Genomic DNA, 17,451 nt, shown 5'->3' with positions numbered 1-17,451 from the left:
GCCCCCAAAAAAAAACTTACGAAGGTTGGAAAAGGGTGGATAGAACAGAGTACTACTCTATTTTGAGAGTTACAAATGGGAAAATAAATGAAAGATGAGAGACATATGGACTGAAGTGAAGGAATAGAAGTAATTCTTAGCTATATACATGATCAAGAGTTCTTCAAGAGTACTGGAGCCTTAAAGTCTTCAATTGATGAACTCAAATTGAAGTAGATAGCTTGATGTATAAACAGACCCTGTTGAGCCAAATCTGCCCCATAATGTCTGGTAGAAGTATCCAAACGAAGCATACCACATGCCAAAATGTAGCTCTTGAAGAGTACTTTGATCCTATGTAGGCAGCATAATTCTGAAGATTACGTAGAATCAAAACTTTTCTAAAACGATTTGTTGTCAGGTCCTTGTATGCATCATAACTAGCTCCATAGTCAATAAGCTTCAGCCATCAATGTGTCCCTTAGGTAAGGAAACTCATCTAAAATGGAATCAGGCCTCCAAGAAGCTTCCTTAGGTGGAAAATCTCTCAATTTGATCAAATATTCAATGATGGAGTGAGAGCAAAGCTTCTTCTAACGTTGACCTATGATAGCCTCCTCGGGGATGTACTGAATAAGACCTTCATCATCAATAGGCAACAGCTCATCAACTGTATCAATAGGATCAACACAAAAAGGCTTGAGCTGACTAACATGGAATACATTATGAATCTTACTGGAAGAGGGTAGCTCCAATCTATATGCCAAGTCTCCAATGCACTTCAAGATCTGGTAGGGACCATAAAATCTGTGAGCAAGCTTGTTACTAGATCCATATTTCAAAATAGAATACTGAGACTTGCGCACCTTCAACAAAACTAATTCTCCTTCTTGGAACTCTAAAGGTCACCTCTTCTCATCTGCATACATCTTCATTTGGTCTTGGGCTTTCCTAAGATTCATCTTACACTGCTCAAGAAGGTCTGAATTATTTTCAATTCTTCTTTCCCACGAGGATTGATTATTTCATTGAAGATGACTGTGGGTAAGGGCACCTTATAACCATACATAGCCTTAAAGGGTGAAACTCCAATACTAGAATGACTGGAGTTATTGTAGGCAAACTCAATCAAGTGTAACCAATAATCTCATAAATTCTAGATATCACAATAGAAATGGCGAAGGTAAGTCTCTAACCACTTGTTTACCCTTTCTATATGTCCATTAGTTTGTGTATGCTAGGCTATAGAGGGAGCCAATTTAGTGCCCATGGATGTGAATACAGTGTGTCAAATGTTACTTATGAACTTTGAATCTCTGTCATGAACAATCACCTGCAGTAATCCATGTAATCTAAAAATCTGCTCCATAAATTGACTAGCCACTTGAGAAGTAGTAAACTGGGTCTTGGTTGGAATAAAATGGGCTACCTTAATGAGTCTATCCCCCACCACATATATACTATTCCATCTCTTTTTAGTAGTAGGCAAGCCAATAATGAAATATATGGTAATGTGTGTCCATTTGCCTGTAGGAATGGATAATGGATGCAACAAACCACCTAGCTTATGGGTGTTGTCCTTAGTCTACTGACAAGGCATTCACTTCATGACAAAATATTTGACATCTTCACATAGTCCTTTCCAACAAAAGCTTTTGTTGATCCTATCATAGGTTTTGAAAACTCCAAGGTGTCTGGCTAAAGGTGAAGAATGCAAATCCTCCATAATTTTTCGTGTAAAAGAAGAAGTAGAGGGAATGACAATCTTACCATCAAATTAGGCCATTTTGAAGCTAATAATGCAATTTATCTTCCATGAGACCTTGATATAATTTCTAAAAAATATGGCTGAGCTCTTCATTCAAAGATAAACCTCTTGTAATTCTTCAATCTAGTCACTATGCATCTCAACCATTGCTGAAACTTTGCAGGCCCACATATGAGAAAGAGAATCACCCACTACATTGTCTTTGCCCCTTGTATGAGTGATGTCAAAATCATAATTTTGTAGTGTAGCTACTCACCTACGCTGCTTAGGAGTAAGATTGGACTGAGTGAGGAAATATTTAAGGACCATGTGATCACTTTGAACTCTGAATTGATTGCCATACAAATAATGGTGCTATTTCTTAATTGCATGCAATATAGCCAACATCTCTTGGTCATAAACATTCATATCCGTTTTGTTATCTATAAGCTTGCGACTTTCAAAGGCAATCAATCTATGCTCCTGTAACAAAGCAACCCCTATGCCTCAGCCACTAGCATCACACTGTATGGTAGACTCCTTTAAAGAATTTGGGCATACTAGAATAGGAGCAGAAGTAAGAAGTTCCTTCAAGTAGTTGAAGCTACTATCAGCAAGAGCATCCCAAAAGAAAGCTTCCTTCTTCAACCTATTAGTCAAAGGAGCTTCAATAGCCGCATAATGTTTGATAATTGGCGATAAAATGAAGATATACCAATAAATCCTCTAAGTGAAGTAGTGGTAGTAGGTGTTGGCCAATCTTTAACACATTGCACCTTCTTGGGGTCAACCTACATCCCTTTTTCACTGATAATATATCCCAAGTATTCCACTTTAGTCTACATGAAAGAGCATTTTTTTCTCCTTAGCAAAGAGTTTGTGATGCCTCAATACATCAAAAAACTTCCTCATGTGTGATAAATGGTCCTGAAGGGAATTACTATAAATCAAAATTTCATCAAAGAAGACCAAGACAAACTGAAAGAGGAAAGGATGCAAAATCTTATTCATTAGAATTTGGAAGGTAGTTGGAGAATTTGTAAGCCCAAATGGCTACATTAGGAAATGATAGAGCCCTAGATCAGTCCTAAAAGCAGTATTGATTTCATCACCTTCTCGTATACAGATCTGATGATGCCTTGATCTCAAGTCAATCTTAGTAAAGAATCTAGCCCCTTTGAGCTCATCAAGCAAATAATCAATTTTGGGTATAGGGTACATTTTCTTCAATGTGATCTTGCTAAGACCCCCGTAATCAATACACATCGTGAAAGATCCATCTTTCTATTTAACTAACAAGACCGGAGATGCATAGGGTGAAGAACTAGGTTCAACGAATCCCATTTCAAGAAGCTCCTTGATTTGCTTGGCTACTTCTTCACTCTCACATTTGGACAATCTGTAAGGTGGGTTATTAATTGCATTTGAGTTGGGCTCCAAATAAATTGGGTCATCTATTGCTCTCTTGGGAGGCAATGAAGCAGGCACTTCAAACAAGTCCATGCACTCCTCAAGAAGAGCTACTGGATGACTTGCAGAATTTATGGACTGACCTTCAACCTCTTTATTCAAGTGCAAAACAAATATTTGTGAGTGCCTCTTGTACTCCTTTTAAAGTTGTTGAATGGTGATAAGCTAAAAATCTAATTTACTAGGAATTCCTTGTAAATGAATGAACTATCCCCATCAAAGATAAACTCCATATATAACTGTGAGAAATCTATAGTAATGTTTCCTAATGTCATCAACCAATCACAATTGAGTACAATATTTATGGGCCCCATTTCTAAGGTTATTAGATTTACTTTTGCTTCATAATTTTTAGGCAGCTATAAAGAAACATGTGGGAATATCTGGGTGGTAATTTCTTCTTCACCATTAGCTACCTAGACTCTTATGGATTGCTGTAAGTGAGTGGGAAGACAATTCAACTTGTCCATAATGGACTTACTAACAAAATTGTGTACACTACAACTATCTATCAGGATGAACACATCCTTACCATGAATATTACCCTTCATACGAAGTGTATTAGACCTCTTAGAACCTACCCAAGCATCCATGGAAATGGAATAACTAGTGGCAGCAAGTGGCTCATCATAAATCCCTCCTAGGTCGAAAGGAACACTCCCACCTAGATCAAAGGAAAAGAGTCGACAGGATCATAAAAATATTATTGCCCAACTTCTTCCTCAAGATCATCATTTTCAGTAATAGATATAAATGCATTGGCCTCATCGATGTCATCTTCAGAATCTTCAAAGACTAGCATACTATGAACCTTGGCTTCTGTATTTTTGTATACACACTTTGTGGCATGATTAGCTGTATACTTTTCCCCACATTTGAAGCATAAGCCTTTTTCTTTTCTTTCTTTGTAAAGGTCCATAGGAATAGAATTTGGATTCATATTGGTTGGAATAAATTTAGGCTTGTTATCTCCTTTTTTGAGATCTACTTTTAGGCTATTTGCTATCCTAAAATTTCTTTGAGGTCTTGAAGCATTGAATGATGGATTAATCGGTACTCTTAAGCTCCCACTTGGTGCATGATTGCTGCCATAAACATTGCCAAGTTGTCCCTATTTTAAAACAATCCTTGGTTGTCCATAACTAGGCTGAAATGGGGATTCCTTCTATATTTTCTTCCATAGCGTTGTGCAAGATCAATAGCTTTGAAGAGAGTGGTAGGGTTTTGTGCCATAAAATCAACTAATAAAGATTTCTCTAAACCATACATGTACTTGTGGATTTCAAATATATCACTAATGCTCTCTACATACATGGTAAGATTGAGGAATTAGTTTGTATACTCCTGTACACTTAGGCCTTTTTGCTCTAATCCATACCATCTCCGTGCCAATTTCTCTTTTTTAAGAGGAGAGACAAAGACCTCTGCCATAAGTGTCTTGAATGCATCCCAATTCTCTACAAGTATGTTCTTCTTCTCTTAATGTATCTCCATCAAGTATGCACAAATCCCTCCAAATGCAAGGATGTAAAATGAATCTTTATATCATCAGTTCTGGAGAATATATCAAAGTAGGATTCCAATTTTGAAATCCATTCCTCTAGATTGGATGGCAAAGATGATTCACCATTGTACTTTGCCAAAATAATCTTATCCTTTATCTCTCTTTCATGAAAGGGTAGAGGACCTCTAGGAAGTTGGGTATTTAGCCCAAAATCTTGGGAATGAGCACCATTCAAACTGCCCAAATAGTCATCATGCCTTTGTGAAGTCTCACCTACTTCATATTAAGTATTTGGAATACCCCTTCATCCAATGATACCGTGACCTTAACCACTTTGGTTAGGTGGCTGAAGTGGGACTGAGTGTTCACTGTTTCAATTAGCTTTCTCCTTAGCTTCTTTAGTTTCCATTTGCATTTACATCCATTGGGAGATTTGAGCCATTATTTAAGAATTAGATTCTACTAACTTGTCAATGGAAGCCTTTGTTGGGGTAGTGGAATCCACCAATTTCTCAATGGAAGACTTTGTTTGACTAGTAGACAATTTCGTCTGCTCCACTCGTAATAATAGCTCCATATATCTTTGGACATATCTACTCTCATGGTCACACATGGTATTATTGAGTGCACTGATTTTTCCATACACTTGTAGCTCTTTAGAGCTGATGTATATTGTCCAACATGAAATCTCAGTTTTGCTATGCATAGTCTTCCTAGGCCTTATTCTTGTCTTTATGTCCTCCCATGGTAGTATAGATCTGCAGTACCCCCTGTCAGAAAATTGGCTATAACTTGAGCTAGGAAACTCCAATTCCCAAATTTTCTGATTCAAATCAAAGCCAATGATGCCTCTTTAAGATGAGATACAGCACGTTATAACAAGTTTAGGATAGAAAATTTTGCAATTCAATCTCTGAGTCTGAGAGCTCTACGCCTACACCCTGTTTCAACCTGTAGATACCATGTTTCCACCTGTAAGAGTAAAATGGTGGTCCAAAATGGATACCAAACCCTATAGAAGGCTGAGTATGACTTATGGACACCCTATAGTACCTGCACCTATACTTCAATAGTGAAGTTGGTACCTTTAATGGCCTATATATACCCTATAGTGACCTATAAATCCCCCGTTTTACCCTGTTTTTCTCTTGAAGGTACTCGTGTATTTGAAAATGCTTCAATATTCAATACACCACTCATTGTACCTATGTGATTTCAAGAATCGTGTGGTGGGGGACTTCGCTTGAGCTGCTGCGCCAAACACACACTGTATACTCAAGAGGAAGCTCACTCAAGAACACAAGAAGAGAGATGGAGGCCAAAACGTTTTCTTGCTTATTTTTTCTTTTTCTTCCACACAGTATACAATGTACACAAAGTATAGATAAGATAAAATATAAAGGAAAGTGGCCTTCTTAGTCAAACAGTGCATAACCGACTACACTAATCGACTGGTGCTATATCTTTGCCAAATGTAGGTAGGTGTAACAACCTAAATATAATAACTAATAAGTCAGTGGCCATGTGAGTGTCATAATGACCACCAATGTGCTAAGTGTAGATGTGTGGACCCATCTAGTTGGGCAGTCCATCATCAATGTCCGCACGTGTTGAGCTTGCCATCTCAGTACTTCCCCCTCAAGCTCAACTCTATCTCTGCAGCTCCAAGTAAGCTTCGAAACTTTCGAAGCTTCTCTGCACCCAATGCATTTGTGAAAATGTCAGCTATCTGATCCTATCTGCTAACATATACCAAGTCAATCTCTCTTGCAAGTACCTTCTCTCTCACAAAGTGGTAGTGCACCTCAATGTGTTTTGTCCTAGCATGGAACACTGGATTCCTAGCTAACTATAAGCTGCTTATGTTGTCACAATGAATGACAACTGGACGATCTCCCTGCACATCCAAATCACCTAATAACTTTTGCATTCATACCACCTCACATGCTGCCATAGCAGTACCTCTATACTCAGCCTCTGTACTTGATAAAGCAACTATAGGTTGCTTTTTGCTGCTCTATGTAACTGCTGCACTACCAACGGAAAACATGAATCCACTAGTAGATCTTCTGTCTGACATGCTACCAGCCCAATCTGCATCTATGTATCCAAATACATGTACGTCCTTACCTGCCTCATAAAAAAGTCCATAATGTAAACTGGACGTCACCTATCTCAATATACGTCTTACTGCATCCAAATGAGGCTTTCTAGGCCTGAGAGGCATTCCTCCCAGCCTAGCTGTTCATACAATTCCTTTGAAGCAAGGTAGCCACCCTGTGCGACAAAAAGTAAGGCATATGCCTTTCGAATTAAGGGACGAGCTATTTGAAGATTTGACAAAGCTACAAAAGGCTAGCATGATATTTTCGATTTAACACATAGAGTGGTGTTCACCAGTTGTTATCAAGAAGAAGATCAGATTTGGCTTTGCATAGATTTCAGAGAACTTAATAAGCAAATGGTTAAGGATTACCACCTGTTGTTATTCATTAATCAAATTTAGGATCAATTAGCGTGTATGAAAATCTATTTGTTTATGGATTCCTTTGCTGGATATAACTAGATGGCTATTGCAGAGGAAGACAATTTGAAAATGGCATTTATCACTATCTTAGGTACCTTTTCATATCATGTGATGGCCTTTGGTCTATGCAATGCGCTTGGATATTGGCAATGAATAGCTGACTGATAAGACCTGGTGATATCTCCCTACACTACAAGATATAGACCTTATAGCGACGTTTAAAGCGACGAAAATACAAACAACAAAATTTGCCCCCGTCGTCGCAAAAAGCGTCGTTATTGATGACGCCATAGAATCGTCGCTATTTGCGTTGCTATATACGTCGCTATTGGCGTCGCTATATGCGTCGCAAATGCGACGCATATAGCGACGCACATAACGACGCATATAGCGACGGTTACAGACAATTTGCGACGCTGATAGCGACGACAATAGCGACGCCTGCAGTAAATTTGCGACGCAAATAGCGACGGTAACAGAGAAAAAAAAAATTTTGTGGCAGGGCAGCAAGCTGCCCTGCCACATATAGCACTGTGTGCTGTATGAGAGCCATACAAAATAGTTTCTGCACTGCTGCATACAAAGCGTTGGCAAACAAAAAGAATGTATACTGAAATCATAAAACTGATAGATGAAATAAATACATGATATCGCATAAAATGCGATTGGTACAATCATAAAACAATATCACTAATACATAGAAAATGTCTACATAGATCGGGCGACTAAAAACTAAAGGTATGTGAGCGCTAAGGATCCAAGGGCGAGCTACAAATCGTCGTCCCCCGAAAGCTCTTCCCGCTGTAAAGGAGCATCAAACGGATTCTGCAGAAAAAGAAACAACATATCAATCCACCATACAATAATGCATTCAAATATCTCATGGTAACTACGGACATGAAAGATGAGAGACTTACTGGGCCGCCGCGTCTGTACAATCGGTCGATCAATGATCTGAGACCGTGCCTCTCTGCATATCGAGTCTCAAGGCCTTGCGGATCGCGATTTGTAATGGAGTGCTGCAAAGAAAACAAAATGCTAACTATTAGAAACATGATTGTCAGTACAAATAATATCTCAAAAAAACAAATAAGCAAAACAAAAGAGAAACTTACAAAGTCCTCCAAATATGTCCTGTGGCCGCCACTCCCAAGATGATGTACCGATCCGGCCTCGATTCGTGCCCTCGCCGCCTCCCGCTGCTGACTCCAATGTCCTGGCGAATTTGTAGCCTCCTCCCTCAGTCGGCGCCAGTCATCTGCATCTAACCACTCGGGCTTTGGAGCCCCACTCTTGATTGCCTTGCGTGCGTCGGATCGTCTATGTGACATGTATGCATGCATGCAATCCATCATCTAGCCCGTAGAGAATCTATCCACTGCGGCTGGCACCGGGAACTCCTCGTGCAAGGATGCTACTATGTACTCCTTGCTCCCCTCCGGTATGTTCCTCCAATGATCCAGGACGTTGTGCCGAAAAACTTGTTGGCACAACTCCCTCATGCGAGCCATCACCCTCCTCCCCTCATCATTCATGATGATAGCTCCTGACCTGCCATCCACTAGGTATCCATAATCCCTAGGAGTGTGCCTCGTATGGGCCCTCTCCCATCTCCGTCCACGCTCCTGGGCATATCCAGGAGACCCCTGAACATCCGGTGTACCGACGGGGGTACCCTCTCCCGGAGTGCCACTGAAAGGGGTGCCACCAGAGGGGATGCCACCAAAAGGAGTGCCACCAGAGGGGGTGCCACCAAAAGGAGTGCCACCAAAAGGCGTGACATCTGCCGACGGCTGCGCAAAAGCCGGAGTAACTGGAGTGGACATCCCCACAGGTGTGACAAATCCTGGAGGTGACCGAGCTCCAGCTGAACGACGAGACGGAGACTCCGCGTCCGTGTCTCCACAGCAGCACCCCCCTGATCCTCCTGCAGTCGCAGTCCCTCCCTCTGGCCCAAGTCGCGAGCGTCGAGATCGTCTGCTCGAAGCTGAAGCATCTGATCACACTGAAGCTGATCTAGCAGAGCGCCCTGACGAAGAACGAGACAGCTCCTGATCTGCTATCTCTCTGAATCTCGCGAGCTGATCTGGAGACATACGTGCCATCATCTCCTGAAACTCCTCATCGCTCATCCCTCGACTCATCCTGAAAATATCGATACCTGCACATATAAAAAATAATGTTAGAATAATCAATTTATACTATACAAAGCACATTAATATAAATCATTTTTGAAAAATCCCTCTTAAAATGCATATCTTATCTACCTTTATGGAAGATCTAAACAACGAATTGAGTAATACAATTCTCCAAGAATGAAGTATTCTATGGTCCCATGTTAATCTCCTGACACAACTCTGCATACACTGGAAGGTCGATAGACATGTCACCACAAAAGAACGAGTCTGCCTTGTTCTCAAAAAATTCTACGACTTATGTATTTCCATCATTGTTAGCCGATGCGGGCTCCAAGCTTGCGGTGGCCTCCACCCCTTGTAATTTCGATCCCTCTATTTGCATATATTCTTCATCTATGCCTGGAACATCGCTTTGATTGTATACTCTCGCACCTCGAGGAGTTGAAGGTATAACATACCACCATCGAGGTTGTCGGGGATTTGGATAGAAGATTACCTGTTCACAAACACTTACAAACCGTCTTCAAACCATTGTGACATAAACCATGTTGTATTACAATTAGCAAGCAAATGACTAGTTGTACCTGTTCACAATGTGCCGGCAACACAAAGGTGTCGCGCAAATCCATCCATTTTTTTTCGGAATCTATTTCGAGAAATCCAGATGGACCTCGTCGAACCGTTGCGCCAGCTCCTCCAAGTACCACTTTGAACCACTGCACATCGAATATTATCATGGAGAAGCTACGGTAATCCACCGTAATAATACTTTGCAAATTCCCAAAATACTCCATCTCATCCACAACCGTGTTCGGATCCGTTGCTCGTCGCCGGCTCTCTTGCTCAAACCTTGCCATGATACCACAGTCCATTGTGGAGTGCATTTTGTCAATACGCTCCACCCGAAAATGCCGTCCGCGCGACCATGCTGCACTATATATTTTGTACTGCACATTGAAACACTCAAATTAGATGTAGCAAACAAATTCAGATACGACACATTCTAAACCCCTCATTACCTTTGGACTACATCCCCTCGAGAACTCCCACTCCTCCATTGAGACCTCTGCCCCTTCGCTGGATGCTGCGATCAAGGCTCCATGCAACCATCGTGTTGACATAAACCGCGGCATCTCCTCCATGCCTTCGGGATATCGAATCGGTCGGTGACGCGTACTGCGTCAGAATTCAGCTCGCGCTTCCTCTCGATCTTGCCTTGCAATCTGGTACTTGGCGAGCCACGTCTCCATGGAGGCATGGTGCAACATACAAAAGCGATTCACCTTCTCTTCCATTGAGGCATCCATTCTTTTTTCTACCCCATTTCCAACCACCACATCTCCAGTCAGCCTGTCATCGTCCTTGAGCGTCCATAGCATTTCATTGTCTGGTTCCACCGTTGGTAGCCATTGTGAGATATGCACTAACGCCTCTGACACCAACCAACCCTCCGCCATGCTACCTTCCGGACGAGCTCGTTGTCGCACAAATCCTTTCAGGGTTTTCATGAAGCGCTCCAGGAAGAACATCCATCGCGTATGGATAGGTCCAGCAATCTCCACTTCGTCCACAAGATGCACAAGAAGGTGAACTTGTATCGTGAGCATGCTAGTGGGCAGGTATTTCTCAAAGAGACAGACCGTCTCAACTGCTCCCCGCCTTGCGGATTCAATAGAGGACGTCTTAATCTCTTTCTGTGAGATCCATTGCACCAAAGTCGACAGCTTGTAAATGGCCCCGCGAATTTCTGGAGTTAGGCATCCCGCGATCGCGATCGGTAGGACAAACTGCCACAAATGAGAAAGCATTAAGAATAATGGTCACTTTTCAAATTTCAAAATGTCCATGCTAATTAAAATCCATTCTGTTCACAAACCTGACATATCTTATGCCAATCATGGGATTTTAGCCCAGACATTTGGTCATCTTTAGAAAATGCGGACCTGAGAGAACGCATCATACCCGTCGGAGTGCGGATAGACTTGATTACTTGCTTCACAATGCGCTCTTCTTTGGTAGACAAAACCCAGGGAGCGTGAGGAAGCTGCACTCCCCCTTCAGCACTCGACTGCGGCCAAAGTGCCTCCATCTTACCTACCTCCTTTAAATCCATTCGTGACCCTATAGTGTCTCTCTTTCCTGTGATGTGGTCCCATAGCAAGCTGCCCACATTTTTGAAAATATGCATGGGATCCAACAAGTGGTTGACCTGTAAGTGGGTCCAATATGGCAACTCGTAGAAAACTGAGAACCGTCGCATTCCATTTGGATGTGATTCTGGGTTTACCATTTTCAGCTCGTACCAGCTTGCAGCGTTCATACGTGCTGGAGGTCGTCCAAGAAAACCTTCCCTGAGTTCATGATCCTCCGGCAAGAAAGCGGCGTGTCCTTGATATACCATCTTCTTCATGGTTCGTGACCTTCGGGAGTCTAACTGTGGCCCACACAATGGACATGCATGATAACCTGAGGTAACGAGACCTGCAAGGCGATCCACGACCTAGTGAATACTTGATTGAATGAAATAAAATATAGATATTATCGGCGTGAACAAAGGTCTGCTCACCTGAGCACTCTCCCAATCCCGGAAAGTCATGCATCGTCCACATGAGAATGGCTCGAATGTTGGCTGACCGCCGACCATCGCGCCTGCTCATATCTTGCACCGTGACCCCCTCCTCCCACAAAATCTTAAGCTCATCGACTAATGGACGAAGATACACGTCCATATTTTTTACTTTGTAGCGGCCCGAGACGAGCAAGCTAAGGATGAGATGTCCTTTCTTCGTAGAAAGCCATGGAGGAATGTTGTAGTTGACAAGCACTATAGGCCACACACTGTAAGAAGTCGAGCGCAGACCGAATGGGTTCACACCATCCATGGCGAGACCGAGCCGAAGATTCCTTGGCTCTCGCGCAAAGCCTGGGAAGGTAGAGTCAATGTGGCTCCATGCGCGCGAATCTGCTGATATTCGTTGCACTCCATCCGTAGACCTATTCTGCACATGCCACGTTGTCAAGCTTGCCATGGCAGACATGCGAAACATGTGGTTTATGCGGGGGATGAGCGGAAAGTGTCTGAGGACTTTTTGAGGGATGGTCTGCCCTTGCAAGTCCTGTCGATACCTGTGAGCACCACACTTTGGACATGTATCCATAGTCTCGTATTCATCTCGAAACAATATGCAGTCGTTGATACATGCATGGATGTTATTGTAGTCCATGCCAAGCTTCCGTAAAACATGTCGTGCATCATCACGAGACTCAGGCATGGTGTTTACAGGTGGCAATATATGATATTTCAATAACCTGAAAAAATCATAAAACACCTTGAAAAATCCATCCATGTTTACAATAATACTATTTTAAAAAAAAACAATGAAGTCTGTGTGCAAGGTACCTGAATAACTCAGTCACACTCATATCGCTCCAACCGTATTTTGCTTGCACACTTAAGAGTGCAAGCAATGTCTTCAACCGAGATACTCGGCACCCATCATATAATGGTATGGATGCTTCCTCTCTAAGCGGGTCAGATGTCTCAACATCCATGGGAATCAATGCATCGATCATTGCCTCCATCTCAGGCTCCAAGATTGTAGGCAAGTTGGGAAGGTTGTCTGTCTCCTCTGGCATTGACGATATAGATGGGCCTTGCGAGTGGTCTATTGGCTCCTGCCATCCATCCATCGCACGTCCACGAACTCTTCTAATTGGCCGCAAAGGGTGCACTCCCCCTTGGGTCGAGACATCACCCCCCTGGATACAAAATTTGCCAACAAGACCCAATCTTATTGTGTATGGTTTTCAATTAGCTTGAGAGTACAATGCATGAAAAATGCTAACTTGAAATTACCATTTGCTGAAAATCTGCAATCGCCTGATCAATGATCTCAGATTGAAACTTGCCAAATCGTCGTACGTGTTCTATAGACAATCGGCGTTTTCATCTAATTGCCAACTTGCATTGAGAGCAAGGACATGGGACACGCTGATTAAGATACGACTCGCGGTCTTGAACAATAGGACCTTCTTCGTTTGCCATCTTATCTACATTACAGCAAACGAGGCTTAAATGGATAGCTTTATGGAGATGTACGTCAAGTTGCAAGTTGACCATAAACCTTGCATTGTATATAGTAGTCGAGAGATTTTCCGATGTTATATCTCGGCCTTGTATCATGCTCAACGATTTGTTTGTCCCGGTAGATAATTTTTTGTTATATCTCGGCTTTGAGTATAAGTAATCCATTTTAAAATTAATGCGCGCCATCTATGAAATTTTACAACTATAGTAATAAAATTTATTTCAATCAATTCTACTCATAGTCATAAGACCTGAGAGAAATTATCCTATACTCAATTTAAGGGTTTCTTCTTCTATAACAATAATTTTGGGTTAATTTTGATGAAGTACGTGGCCGTATGCAAAGCACATTGCATACCATTATCGATACGTATATTATCTTAAATTTCCTTCCCTTCCCTCTCCCTCTCCCTCTCTTCCTCTCTTTCTCTCACCCTCTCCCTCACCCTCTCGTTCTCTTTCTCTCCCTCTCTCATTTCCTCCCTCCTCCTCCCTCTCCCTCTCCCTCCCTCTTTCTCCCTCTTTCTCCCTCTCCCTCTCCCTCGCTCCCTCTCCCTCCCCCTCCCTCTTTCTCTCCCTCTCTCATTTCCTTCCCCTCCCCCTCCCTCTCCCTCTCCCTCTCCATCTCCCTCTCTTTCTCTTTTTCTCCCTCTCCCTCTCTATCTCTCTTTCTCTCTCATTTCCTAAACAAGCAAAAAATAAAGTGATTGAAACATCCTCCAAGCAAAAGGGAGAGGGAGAGATACAATGCACTCTCCCTCTCTTTCTCTTTCTATCCCTCTCTCATTTCCTTCCCCTTCCTCTCCCTCTCACTCTCTTTCTCTCTCATTTCCTCTCCTAAACAAGCAAAAAATAAAGTGATTCAAACATTAAACAAGCAAAAGGGAGAGGGAGGGAGAGAGAGAATGCACTCTCCCTCCTTCTCCCTCTCTTTCTCTTTCTCTTTCTCTCCCTCTCCTATTTCCTCCCCCTCCCTCTCCCTCTCCCTCTATTTCTCTTTCTCTTTCTTTCTCTTTCTTTCCCTCTCCCTCTCCCTCTCCCTCTCTTTCTCTCTTACTCTCTCGTTTCCTCTTCTAAACAAGCAAAGAAGACAGTAATTTAAACATTAAACAAGCAAAAGGGAGAGAGAGAGAGAGAATGCACTCTCACTCTCTTTCTCTCCCTCTCCCTCTCTTTCTCTCCCTCTCTCTCCCTCTCCCTCTCCTTCTCTTTCTTTTCCTCTCCTAAACAAACAAAAGAGAACGATTTAAACCTTCAACAAGTAAAAGAAAGAGAGAGGGAGACTCACCAATGAGATATGGCGAGCGTGGGCGGCTTCTCTTTGCAACGAGGGCTCCTCCTCTCCTTCGCGAACAACGACGGTGACGGTGGCGGTGGCGGCGGCGGCGGCGGCGGCAGCAAGTCTCTTCCTCCTCTTCTCTCACAAAGCCTTGGCTCTCTCCCTCGCTCTCTCCCTCGCTCTCGCTCTCAAAAGGCAAAGAAAACAAAATGAAAACGGCGCTCTGGTTTCGGCCGCGCTTTTTTTCCCTGCGGCGTCGCTATTGGCGTCGCTATATGTGTCGCTATTTGCGTCGCAAATGCGACGCAAATAGCGACGCCAATTGCGACGCCAGTTGCGACGCCAATAGCGACGCCTATAGTGATGCCGATATCCGCCGTCGCTAATCGGCGTCGCTATTGCCCCAGTCCCTTGTAGTGCTAGAGGAGTTAAAATTCTTTATTGATGATCTTGGGATAGCTACCACAAGGGAGCGACAATTGATAATTTTGAGGAAATGTTTTGAGCATTGTAGATAGTTCTGCATTGCTCTTAACCCTAGAAAGTGTGTATTTGGAGTGCCCTATGGGTTGTTACTTAGCCATGTGGTTAGTTTAACTGATATTGCAACTAACCCTGAAAAGATAAAGGTTATAGTCTGTATGAGTCCACCACGTACTCCAAAAGAGGTGCACAACTTTCTATCCATCAATAGGATATTATCAAAGACTTATCAATGCATTGGCAAAAAGAGCATTCCCATTAACCAACCTTCTATCTTTTAACAGTTTGTTTGAGTGGAATGAAGCTTGTTAAGTATCCTTTGAGGATGTGAAGCAGGAATAAGCAAAAGCGCCAATCCTAAAAGCATCCAGAAGAGGTGAAGTTTTCTATATATCTTTAGTAACCACAATATATAGTATTAGTTGTTGTTTAGCTCAAATTTGGGAGGAGAAATAGTATCATCCGATTTCCTTTGCTAATAGGAAATTGGAGATATCTGAAGTTAACTATATATACATGGAGAAATTGTGCCTTGGAATGGTCTTTGTGACAAAGAAATTTAGGCATTATATTCTCTATGAGAAGGTAGTATTCTTTATGAAGGTGGAAATACTTAGATTGTTGCTGAACAAGTTGCAACTGCCTAACCATTTAGCAAAGTAGTTAATCCCCTTGCAAGTGTTTGATTATGAGATTAGGAGCAAGCCACCGAAGCTGCAGGATATTATAGAATGTCTTGTGGATTTTGGGGAGCCAAAGAAAATTCTAGCTGAGGGAAGTGATATTGAAGGTCTATTTAAAATCGATACAGCTTCCATCCCTTCCTGGTATGTGGCTATAACACATTATTTATCTACAGGAGGATTTGGGACTACTTTATCAAAGGTTGAAAAGAGAAAGATCAAGCAACAAGCATTACACTTTTCAATTATAGCAGGTGTCTTGTATTGGAGAGGAGTAGATGATATCTATCATCATTGTGTATTACCCAATGAACCATTTATTCTTGAGGAGTGCCATGATTCAGCATGTGGGGGACATTTTTTTGGAAAGCTCTATGTGCCGGATATTGGTGGCCATTGATTTTCCAAGATGCTTTCAGTTATGTTAAGTGCTGTGATTTTTGTCAAACACAAAATGCGAGGGAAAATCATAGGCAACCTTTAAATCCCATTTTGGTTACATTACTCTTTGAAAAATGGGGAATTGATTTTGTGGGACCAATATAACCTTCATCAACTACACGAAAGTGATATATTATTGTAGCAACATACTACTTTACAAAGTTGGTGGGACCTAAAATGGGCCGGCATTGGCTATAGCACTAGCCAAACCTCTGACATGCACAAGACAACCCCACAACCTCACGGTCAAGAGCTTCTACAGGACACATTGCCCTGCCATCATAAGTACATTTTGCATTTGTATCGTGTTTATAGTCCAACCCTTAACCTTCTCACACTCCACAAAGGGAGACCCTACACATTTTGGTGTAATTCACCATGTAGAACAACATAGGAGGCACCCCTCAGCTGATTGCCACGACCTCACTACGACCCTCCTACACCTTGGGGATTGGCCCCTCGACGTGTCACTAACACATATAACACATACGAAACAGGCTCCACTCTTAGTACCAATATTATATCGTTCCAAGAATGTACCAGTCCTCACTTACTTGTCCCCTTGGACCCATCGTCTAAACCTACAGCTTAGGTGTCACAAATCGCGTGGTGGGGGGACTTGCTCAAGATACTGCGCCGAACACACACAGAATGCACAAGGAGAAGCTCACTCAACAGACAAGAAGAGAGATGAAGGCCAAAATTTTTTCTTGCTGGTTTCTTCTTCTTCTTCCACACACTTTACAATGTACACAAAGTATAGATAAGATACAACATAAATGAAAGTGTCCTACTAAGTCAAACAATGTATAACCGACTACACTAGTCGACTGGTGCTATAACTATGCCCGCTGTAAATAGGTGTAATAACCTGAATATAATAAGTAATGAGTCAGTGGCCATGTGAGAGTCATAATGACCACTGACGTGCTAAGTGTAGACATGTGGACCCATCTAACTAGGTAGTCCATCATTAATGTCCGCATGTGTTGAGCTTGTCATCTCAACACTCCCCCTCAAGCTCAACTGCATCTCTGCAACTCCAAGTAAGCTTTGAAACTTTTGAAGCTTCTCTGTACCCAATGTCTTCGTGAAGATGTCAGCTATCTGATC

This window comes from Lygodium microphyllum, chromosome 23 (assembly GCF_053477565.2).
Source record: "Lygodium microphyllum isolate KBCC chromosome 23, Lygodium_microphyllum_v1.1.10, whole genome shotgun sequence".
Lineage (NCBI taxonomy): Eukaryota > Viridiplantae > Streptophyta > Polypodiopsida > Schizaeales > Lygodiaceae > Lygodium > Lygodium microphyllum.
The sequence above is the reverse complement of the archived record's forward strand: the minus strand, read 5'-3'. Positions refer to the sequence as shown.